The sequence below is a fragment of the Sinohyriopsis cumingii genome, chromosome 4 (assembly GCF_028554795.1).
Source record: "Sinohyriopsis cumingii isolate HCF-2022 chromosome 4, ASM2855479v2, whole genome shotgun sequence".
In the NCBI taxonomy this organism is placed as follows: Eukaryota; Metazoa; Mollusca; class Bivalvia; order Unionida; family Unionidae; genus Sinohyriopsis; species Sinohyriopsis cumingii.
This window is the reverse complement of record NC_142964.1, coordinates 40,782,855-40,792,619: the sequence shown is the minus strand read 5'-3', so window position 1 is coordinate 40,792,619 and position 9,765 is coordinate 40,782,855. Positions and strand designations below refer to the sequence as shown.

The 9,765-nt window shown below is 36.1% G+C and overlaps 1 pseudogene; it reads left to right on the top strand.

Annotated features, from left to right (window-relative positions):
• The first annotated feature begins 4,609 nt into the window (after positions 1-4,609).
• LOC149801032 (microfibril-associated glycoprotein 4 pseudogene) lies at positions 4,610-6,895 on the top strand (annotated as a pseudogene).
• The last annotated feature ends 2,870 nt before the right edge of the window (positions 6,896-9,765 follow it).

The window sequence follows — 9,765 nt, the reverse complement described above, 5'->3', positions numbered from 1 at the left end:
TGTTTTAAAAACAAAATGCCTTTGTCTTTTTGTTTGGCTATAAGAATTTTGATTCATGCTCTTTGACTTCTTACTATCCCTCTCATGACACTCATTGAACGTTCCGGTTCGAAAACCGTGTAGGGATGTTCTCCTTCACGTCCGCGCTTTGACTTTAAAAACCGGGTAGTTTCCAGTCTAACCATCCATTGCCGACTCATCCTCCTACGAAGATGTGCTCCAAACTAGCTAAGCTAAACGAAGCCTACGTGAATTTGCATAGGGTCAGACACAGCCTGATACCGAAGCCAGAAGAGATAGAGAATGTGAGAATGTTAAAAGTCACTGAAGACCTGATAGAAGAGCTGTTCAGAGAAGAAGTGAACAGGGAGAAAGAAGAATGGACAGAGAAGTACAGACTTCAGAAACAGCAGAGAGAGCAGCAACAGCAGCAACAACAGCAGCAGCAGCAACCTGAACCTGACAGAGGCTTTGTCGATTGTCGTATCGACACCAAAGAGTTCTTCTTCTCTTTCCGAAGAAGCAGACCTATCGTCAGAAAGTATATCGTCAGAGGACATCGCATTCTTAGAAACTAAAAGATCGCCCTAGCTTCAACATCGCACACAAAAAGCAGCCCTTTTCAGGGCTACCCAATACTCTAGAAAAGAAATAACAATTGATTTGCCAATGTGTGTATGTAGAGTAGTGTGAATATAAACACTGACTCTTTTGTGCTGTGAGTGTATGTGTTTGTGTGGATAGTAGATAATGATCATGTTTTTTTTTTGCTGTTGGACGTGCGTGGAGAGTAGATTTTGGGTTTGATTGCTTTGCGTATGTGAATAGTATATAATTTTTTAAAATGAAAATTTTTAAAGTAGTAATGGGTAGTATAAAAAAGTGAGTGAGTGTTTCTTTTAGGTCCGCGCGTTGTTTGGTCATGATCTAGGTAATATAACTTTTGTTTTAGGGGGATGTGTTCCTTCACGTCCGCGCTTTAACTATAAATTGAAAATCGCTTGGCAGTCTAGCTACCCTGTTCATTCGTTAACAAGACAATGAATACCAGAATAAGCAAACTTCTTGAACTGCAGATACATCTGGAATATGTCAGGCGCCTGTTAAATGAACTGGCAGCGGAGGCCATAGTAGAAGAGGGAAGAATAAAGAAGGAAGAGGTGGAGAGAAGACAGAGGGAAGAGGAGGAAAAGAAAATAGGAGAGATGATGTTGTATAAAATTCCAGAGACAGAGGATTGGGGTGCTGAAGCCAATCATCCCGCCTCTGCACTCCCAAGAAAAAAAGTAAAAGGAGACTGGGGAAGAAGATGTGTGTGTGGTGCCAGGCCTGGAAGGTGCCATCATTAACCAGGTGTCACTGGATTTCAAAAAACAAATAGCCCTTTTCAGGGCTACCCAATCTCTAGAAAAGAAATAGTAATCCATTTGCCAATGTGTGTATGTAGAGTAGTGTGAATATAAGCACTGTCTCTTTTGTGGTGTAAGTGTATGTGTTTGTGTTTGGAAGAGCTCACGTACGTTTGTGTGGATAGTAGATTATTGGGCTTTGTAAGTCATCACGTATGTTTGTGTGGATATTAAATTTGGGGTTTCATTTTAATTCTTTGCGTGTGTGGATAGTAGATTTGGTGTTTGTTTATTGCTGCTTCACGTATGTGGATAGTAGATCATATGAAATGAGAAAAGTAGGGGATGTTTTCCTTCACGTCCGCACGTTTTAAGTGATGATCTAGGTAATATCATTTTTGGGCTTCAGGGGGATGTTTTCCATCACGTCCGCGCTTTCACTATAAGAACCCACAGTATTCGTCGTTCAAACCATTCTACAAAGAATAAAAAAGAAGATGGCTTCAAACCAACTTGATAAAATGAAAACATTGCAAGACGTCCTGGACAATTTGGGTATGATGGAGCAAATGTTAGTTAACCTAAACGAGGATCACTATTCTTATAGTCCCCATCGAGTGAAGATGGAGATCAACAATTTAAGAAAAGTAAAGGAAATGATCAGTGATCTGATGAAAGAAATAAAGGAGGAGAAGGAGGATGAAGAGGAAAGGATAAGGATGAAAGTATGGAATAAAAAAATTGAAAAGGAAGAAGAAAATGAGAAGAGGAAAAAAGTTGTTGTTGTTGTTGTTGTTGTAGGGTTTAACGCCATTTTTCAGCACATGATAGGCTATACATGGCGGCCAGTATTAATGGTGGAGGAAGAACCCGGAAAAACCCGGAAAGAACCACCGGCCCACGAGAAGCTACCGGCAAGCTTTCTCACATATCCACATTAGCCGAATCCGAGACTCGAACTCACGCAGACAGAGGTGAGATGGCAGTGATCCGTAACGGAGAGCGCTTTAGACCACTCGGCCACTCTGCGCCCCAAGAGGAAAAAAGAAGAGGAGGAGAAGAAGAAAGAAGAGAAAAAGAAGGAAGAAAAGAAAGAAAAGAAGAGAAAGAGTGTAGGACAGAAAATAAGAAGCTGGTGGAGAAATAGGAGAAATTAAAAGAAGAAGAAAACCAAAGGCCCTTTTCAGGGCCACCCACATTTCTCGAAAAGAGATAGACTTACAATTGCCTACCCCCTTTTTTTTTTCTTTTTTTTTTTTGGTTTAAAAAAATAGAGACCCCTCCTTGTATCAATTTTCGTATGTTCCCTTTTCATAGACCCATCAGGTCGGGACCATATTAAAATGGGGTCCCGACCCTGTTCCATTTTCCCTTGTCGCTCAACAGACCCAAGATTTTTTTTTCCATGTTCAATTCCCCTTGAGGCTAGAGTGACCCAAGACTTTTTCCCCATGTTCAATTCCCTTGAGGCTAGAGTGCCCCAAGACTTTTTCCCATGTTCAATTCCCCTTGAGGCTAGAGTTGCCCATGATTTTTTCCCATGTTAAATTTCCATTGAGGCTAGAGTTGCCGGGGGGGGGGGGTCTGTAATGCTAATTCCCATTGAGGCTAGGGTGCCCCCATTTACTACTCCCAATGCTTGACATCACTATAAACTGCCACATTGCAGACATCGTAGCGATATGACTGAAAAATTGTTAAAGCTACGTTAAAAATACAAAACACAAAACACATTATGTTGGCAGGCCCGGTCCTAGGATGTGCGGCGCTCAAGGCAGCATGCAATGAGCGCGGGGCCTCAAGCAAAAAATATTGCATTGCGGAGATGCGCGGAGCCCAAGGCGGTTTCCTCGTTTGCCTTGCCATAGGGCCGGGCCTGTATGTAGGTCTAAGAGTGTTTTGTCTCCAGTTGAAATCAAGCAATGTTCAATTGCTATTCAATTAAACTTGAATACAGACATAAATCAGATTGATGTTTTACAGTACTAATACAAAATATAACAACAGAGAGTAACTCCTTAAACTACAGTTATAGACACGAAGTATGAATTTAACGCTGAAATATGTGATGTCTTGTGAAACCAGACCATTGAAAAATGTTTAAATATTGTCAGAGTTTTTTAATTTTTCCGAAACTTTGTACACAACGATTCATATTTGTCTTTTACTGATAGCCATTCATTTACACATTGAATTATACCTTACAAAGCGAGGAAATTCGTACTGAGACCGTACTTAACTTTAAAGCTATAAAAATCAATACTAGTTCTATGATCTATAAGCATATCACCAATATACAAATCATTATGTTGAAACCATAGAAAATTGGTACATTGTTTACCCATATAAGTGGATTTATCCATAAACGTGTTTTCCTAAGATCTTCTCCTGTCCAGGTATATTTTTCTCTATTAATAGTTTCCATGCCAGTAAAATATCATGCCAAAAAGCATGATTTGTCGATTTGGATAATAGCATCACATTTTCATCTCCTAACAGGAACAGGTACTTAAACTCACATATTTCATATTCAAATAAATTTATCAATTTTCTGTGAGGTAGAAGAACTCTACATATCCATGGTATTTTGAAAGCTATTATAACTTTATTAATATCGCCAAGCCACCTTAGAAAGAGCCTGAATCATAACTTCCATACACAGGTGAAAAATAATAATTCACTTAATTCTCTGATACAATTTTGTGGAGATTTGGTAATGAGATTAACAAAGATTAAGCTTTGGAATAAATAAGGTTTTCAAAATTATTATATTACCAGGTGGTGTTAAGGATCGCCTCCAATGTTTAAAACACGTTTTAATAATTTCTGTTTTATTTTTAAAAATTAATTTCTACCATTTTATCCAAATCCACCTAATATTGTATGACCAGTACTGTCAGTTCAGTCACCCATTTTAGTTTTAACCTGTGAATTTAAATTGTTTTATGTCAATCGTCCTTATTTCTCTTGTGGCATACATTTTCGTTCAAGCTCATGACCGAACATGCATTAAAGTCATGAACAGATGCCAAGCAAGGTTATTAAAAAAAATTCATGTATGGGTCATATTTGTAGGGATGCAAAGATTGTACACACACACACACACACACACACACACGCACACACATCTCTGTCACTGAACGGTGGAATGATCATCGGTTTACATATGATCTCATCATTTCAGAGAAAACTTTCAGTGAAACCACTGTAGCTCATCCCACTCTTCCAATCTAAGAAGTGCATTCCCACTTTTACAGGTGCATACATCATTTCAAATAACGTCAGTTGAAGTACACTGACACAGGTGAGTAAACCATACTGAGGTGCACCTGTTCGTATGTGGGGAAATTTGTAGGGCAAAATGAAAGCAAAGATTCTTCTTTTTTTACTGCTGATTAAGACCCTTCTGGGTATTTCAAATTGTTCCGAGGCATCATGTCATTGCAATCCCATAATCCAAATTGGAACAGAATCGTCGTTTAACTCTGAGAAAAAACATATGGTAACTGTTTCCTCCCATTTACAAGCTGATCAGCTAAAGCAAATATGTGAGAACGTGTCCAGTGCTCTCTTGGACAACCAAGATGTCCATTTCAAGAACCTTCTTAAACGTTTGGATCTTGACTCTCGACCAAGTGACTGCCAAGACTTGCAGCTGATGGGTTTTGCAACATCGGGAGTCTACAAAATCTTTCCCACTGGAACTTCTGGTTTTTCCGTGCGGTGCGACCAGGAGACAGAGGATGGCGGTTGGACAGTGTTTCAGAGACGGACTGACGGGAAAGAAGATTTCTATCGTGAATGGTTTGACTACCAAGTAGGATTTGGAAATCTGGACGGAGAATTTTGGCTAGGCAACCAGCAGCTACACATGATAACTTCGCAAGGATGGTATGAACTTCGGGTCGATATGATTCTAATTAACGGGAGCCGTGTCTTTGCAAAATACAATGTATTTTATGTGAAAGGGATCGATGACTATTATCGTATTTTTGTCGATGGTTATTCTGGTACAGCCGGTGATAGTTTAAGTTATAGTATTCATTCTGGACACAAGTTTTCAACAAAGGACAGAGATAACGATATTTATGGACCTGGTAATTGCGCTACGATATATCATGGCGCTTGGTGGTACGAAAAATGCCATATATCAAATCTAAATGGGCTGTACGGATCCACGGAATATGCTAAAGGTCTAACTTGGAAAACTTCGACTGGTTATTATCAAAGTCTTTCTGGAACTGAAATGAAAGTTCGCCGTTGGATGCGTAAGAAAACAGAATAATCAAGTCTGTATAAATTTTAATGAACGTATTCGCTTGAAACTGTATTGGGCTTTAAATGACTCTTAATGGCTGAAATAGCGAAATATAATAGTATATTTTCGTGTGCATTTGCTAAATTCTAATACCAGGGCTATAAACAGACGGTGCAATCTCTATATATTCCATAAGAAATATCCTTTTGATTCGAATAGCACAATTTTATTATTAAACTTTGTTTGCAAATACAATATAGAGTAAGAGAATTGTTGTTTTCCTAAACATAGAAGGAAACATTAGCCAGATGGTATTAGGATATTCTATCAGTGTATGAGTTGTCGATAAAACAGCTTACACTTTTGTATTAAAAAAGATAGGTAATAAGATATATATATATATATATATATATATATATATATATATATATATATATATATATATATATATATATATATATATATATATATATATATATATATATATAACACTGGATCTGGCAAGGGATCACGTGTGTCAGGGATTGATTAAGATAAATGCAATAAACTGAGAACGAACAGTGCGAAACTAGTATCTAACTTGCCTGAGAGCTTTTGACTCTTTCATGCGTCTTTTTCAAAGGCGAATACAATACATAGACAAGATAAACAAATAGAACAGAAAACGGTTATGTTTGCAAAACTCTACATGGCTGCTTTTACAGGAATTAAACCTTTAACTTTATTATGTTTCATCTAGTTTATTTCAACTTGTTGTGGATAATGGAAAATATTTTTATTCACCTTTGTAAGCGCAAATTATATCCCGGATATTTCATTGTTATAGAAATCATTATAGGCTATTAAGCAACTTTAGAAAATTATTTAAAAGAAAATGTGTCGGCTGCAAAAGATAAATTTTATTTGTGCATGGCTGTCTTTTTCTAATCTTCTTGATTTAAACCGCTTGGTTTCAATGTACTAAGGCTACATATCCAGTAAGATCCATTTCCTTTCCAGGTTTGGGAACTCCAGTTAGGGTTGTGAGCAATGGTAATAAGTGTTATATTATTGAAATAGGTAATTAACAAGAGTTTGTTGGATCTTAAACGATAATTTCTCCTTCTTTGTGTACGCCTCATTGCTCATTAATAAATAGACGTTTCCGAATTTCACTAAGCTCTGCCCACACTTAGTTCCATAAGAAAAGCTTGAGTAGCAAAATAACTATGAAATTTTGCAGTTTTCTAAATTGAAATGACAGTAAGACGACGTTTGTATCAGAGCAATAATAAACAATAGTATTTCAGTATCTCGCATTTGCAACGTGTTTCATATATATATATATATATATATATATATATATATATATATATATATATATATATATATATATATATATATATATATCAGTAACATTGCTGATAATCTGATAAGTTTTACAAGACATTTTGCTGATGTGCAATAGATTACTCCTTATCTAATACGGATGACATTTAATATATGCTAAGCTCTGATACTGAAATGGTCCAAACAGTGTCTAGTACGTTTTAACCTTTCAAAGACCGATGTCATGTTTCTCTCCAACAGATTAAACCAACTTTTTTTTTTTAAAGAATGCGTTTAAAAATGAGTTTCTACATTTTGTTGAGCACAGAAATACATTTGTCTGACATTTTCTAACTCTAGTAGCTTTTCAAAACATAAGTACAATCTTGATCGTCGGAAAACATTAGAAAGAATTTATTTCTCTTGCATACGCCCTCCCCTATGGGTATGCTGATATAAATGGAATAACCGTTGATTTATTAAGACTTGAAACAGTGCAAATTGAAGCTAGAAAAGATGTAATTGGACTTATCTTTAACGCCTTTTTGCTACCAATATTTACAGAGAAAACTGCTGACTCCCATTTTTGGAAAGAAGAAAATTTCATAAACTTGTACCTTTCACAAATCTGTGTATGGTTCTTCTCCATCTTACCTCCAATATCTTTTATCTCCGTTAGTTGGACGCACAACACAATATAATTTTGAGAAATATAAATAATTTTCAACAATTACATACGAGATTAGACGTCAATAGAAATCCCTTTATATCTTTCACATTAAAAGTTAGGAACACTCTACCGGATCCAGTAAACACGAAACACATTAACATGTAAAAGTTAACTTTCACCCTCACATAATCATGTCTCACTATATTATTATACAGGTAAACGGAAATCATTAATTATTCATACTAGTTTAAGAAACAACTGCAGATTTAAATAATGATTAATTTTCAAAATTTCTCACTGATAGCCCATTGTGCACAAGTAGAGAGGACGACTAGGCTGCCTACCATTATATTTTTAATTGTAGGAAACATACAGAATCAAAACATATACCTGTACGCTGCTTAAACTATTGATACATCTATGTAAGTATAATTGTACTGATGTTTGGATCAGCTGAGCTAACAAATGATCTGAATACCATCATCTCTGAAATCTTCCAGACTTCTATTAAAGATGATAAAAGATTGCAAGATTTGTCTAAGACAAATTACCTACTGGCATGACCTCGTTCCAGTAAACACCAGCGAATCCCTGTATAGTCTCCACCTTCACCCCCTTAATCTTTTTTAATTAGTTGTTATAAACGTATTTTGAATGAACCTTTCTAGTACGATGAATTTGTTTAGATATTCATTTGTATTCATGCACTGTATTTCTGATCCACGCATAAGTATATACACGTACTGTTTATTCCATGCCACTTTTTGTGTACTTACTTATGTATTTGGAGGAGGGCTGTTGCTAAGTAACGAGAATTTGTTGCCTGACCCCATGTTCTATAAATATGGCAAAATAATATCTTTAAACCAAATTACATTCCAGTCATATTTGTAAGAAGAATACCTTTTTTTTACCAGGCCAGAGCTATTTGATCGTTGAGATAATGAGATGTTGAGGCAAGTTAATTAACGTGTGGAGAAAGTATGGAACTAATACTACTACTGGAGGTAGAAATTGTTTCAAAATCTAAAACTGGTGGTGCGTTTCATTATCAAGACTAGCAGCAAATTTGAATGAAAATGCTATACCAGATTAATGATAATTGGAAACAGCAACGATGAAAACATAAATGCAGGGAACCCTTAGCGTGTATGTAAAACATTTGTATTTTAGTATAAATCATATAAGGGAGACAACCATCTATGTCAAGAATATAATAAACCAATCGAATTGTTGTCCTGTTATTCTTAAACGAAAATAGGAGAATTTACTGGCGTTTTAATTTGGTGAACAAATTCTTAATCGTACCAATTTATTAAGTCGTTTGAGAGAATATGTTTAGGTATCGCCGTATTAAAAGAACTCTTGAATTATCCGTTGCGAGTGAATAAGACAATAACACTGTACACGAGGAGTGAGACCCATCGTCATTGCCTATTCATGTGTCCAGACGTTTCCAGCTCAAGACGAAATAAATCTTGACAACAAACTCGCACATTAATGTAGCTGAGATAAAACTACCTCGTCAGATATCTTAAAACTCAGTAAGCATGGCGTTGAATGAATGTTGTAAAAGCTACCTATGGTCATATCACGATATATTCCAAAAAGCTACCTATGGTCATATCACGACATATTGCAAAACTACCTATGGTCATATCACGAAATATTCCAAAAGCTACCTATTGTCATATCACGATATATTCCAAAAGCTACCTATGGTCATATCACGACATATTCCAAAAGCTACCTATGGTAATATCACGACATATTGCAAAACTACATATGGTCATATCACAACATATTCCTAAAGTTTCATATAGTCATATCGCGAAATATTCCAAAAGATACCTCTGGTCATATCACGACATATTCCAAAAGTTTATTAAGGTCGTATCACGACATATTCCAAAAGCTACCTATGGTCATATCACGACATATTCCAAAAGCTACCTATGGTCATATCACGACATATTCCTAAAGCTACGTATGGTCATATCACGACATATTCCTAAAGTTTCCTATAGTCATATCACGAAATATTCCAAAAGCTACCTATCGTCATATCACGATATATTACAAAAGTTTCCAATGGTCATATCACGAAATATTCCAAAAGCAATCTATGGTCATATCACGACATATTACAAAGCTACATGTGGTCATATTAATTGCCTACT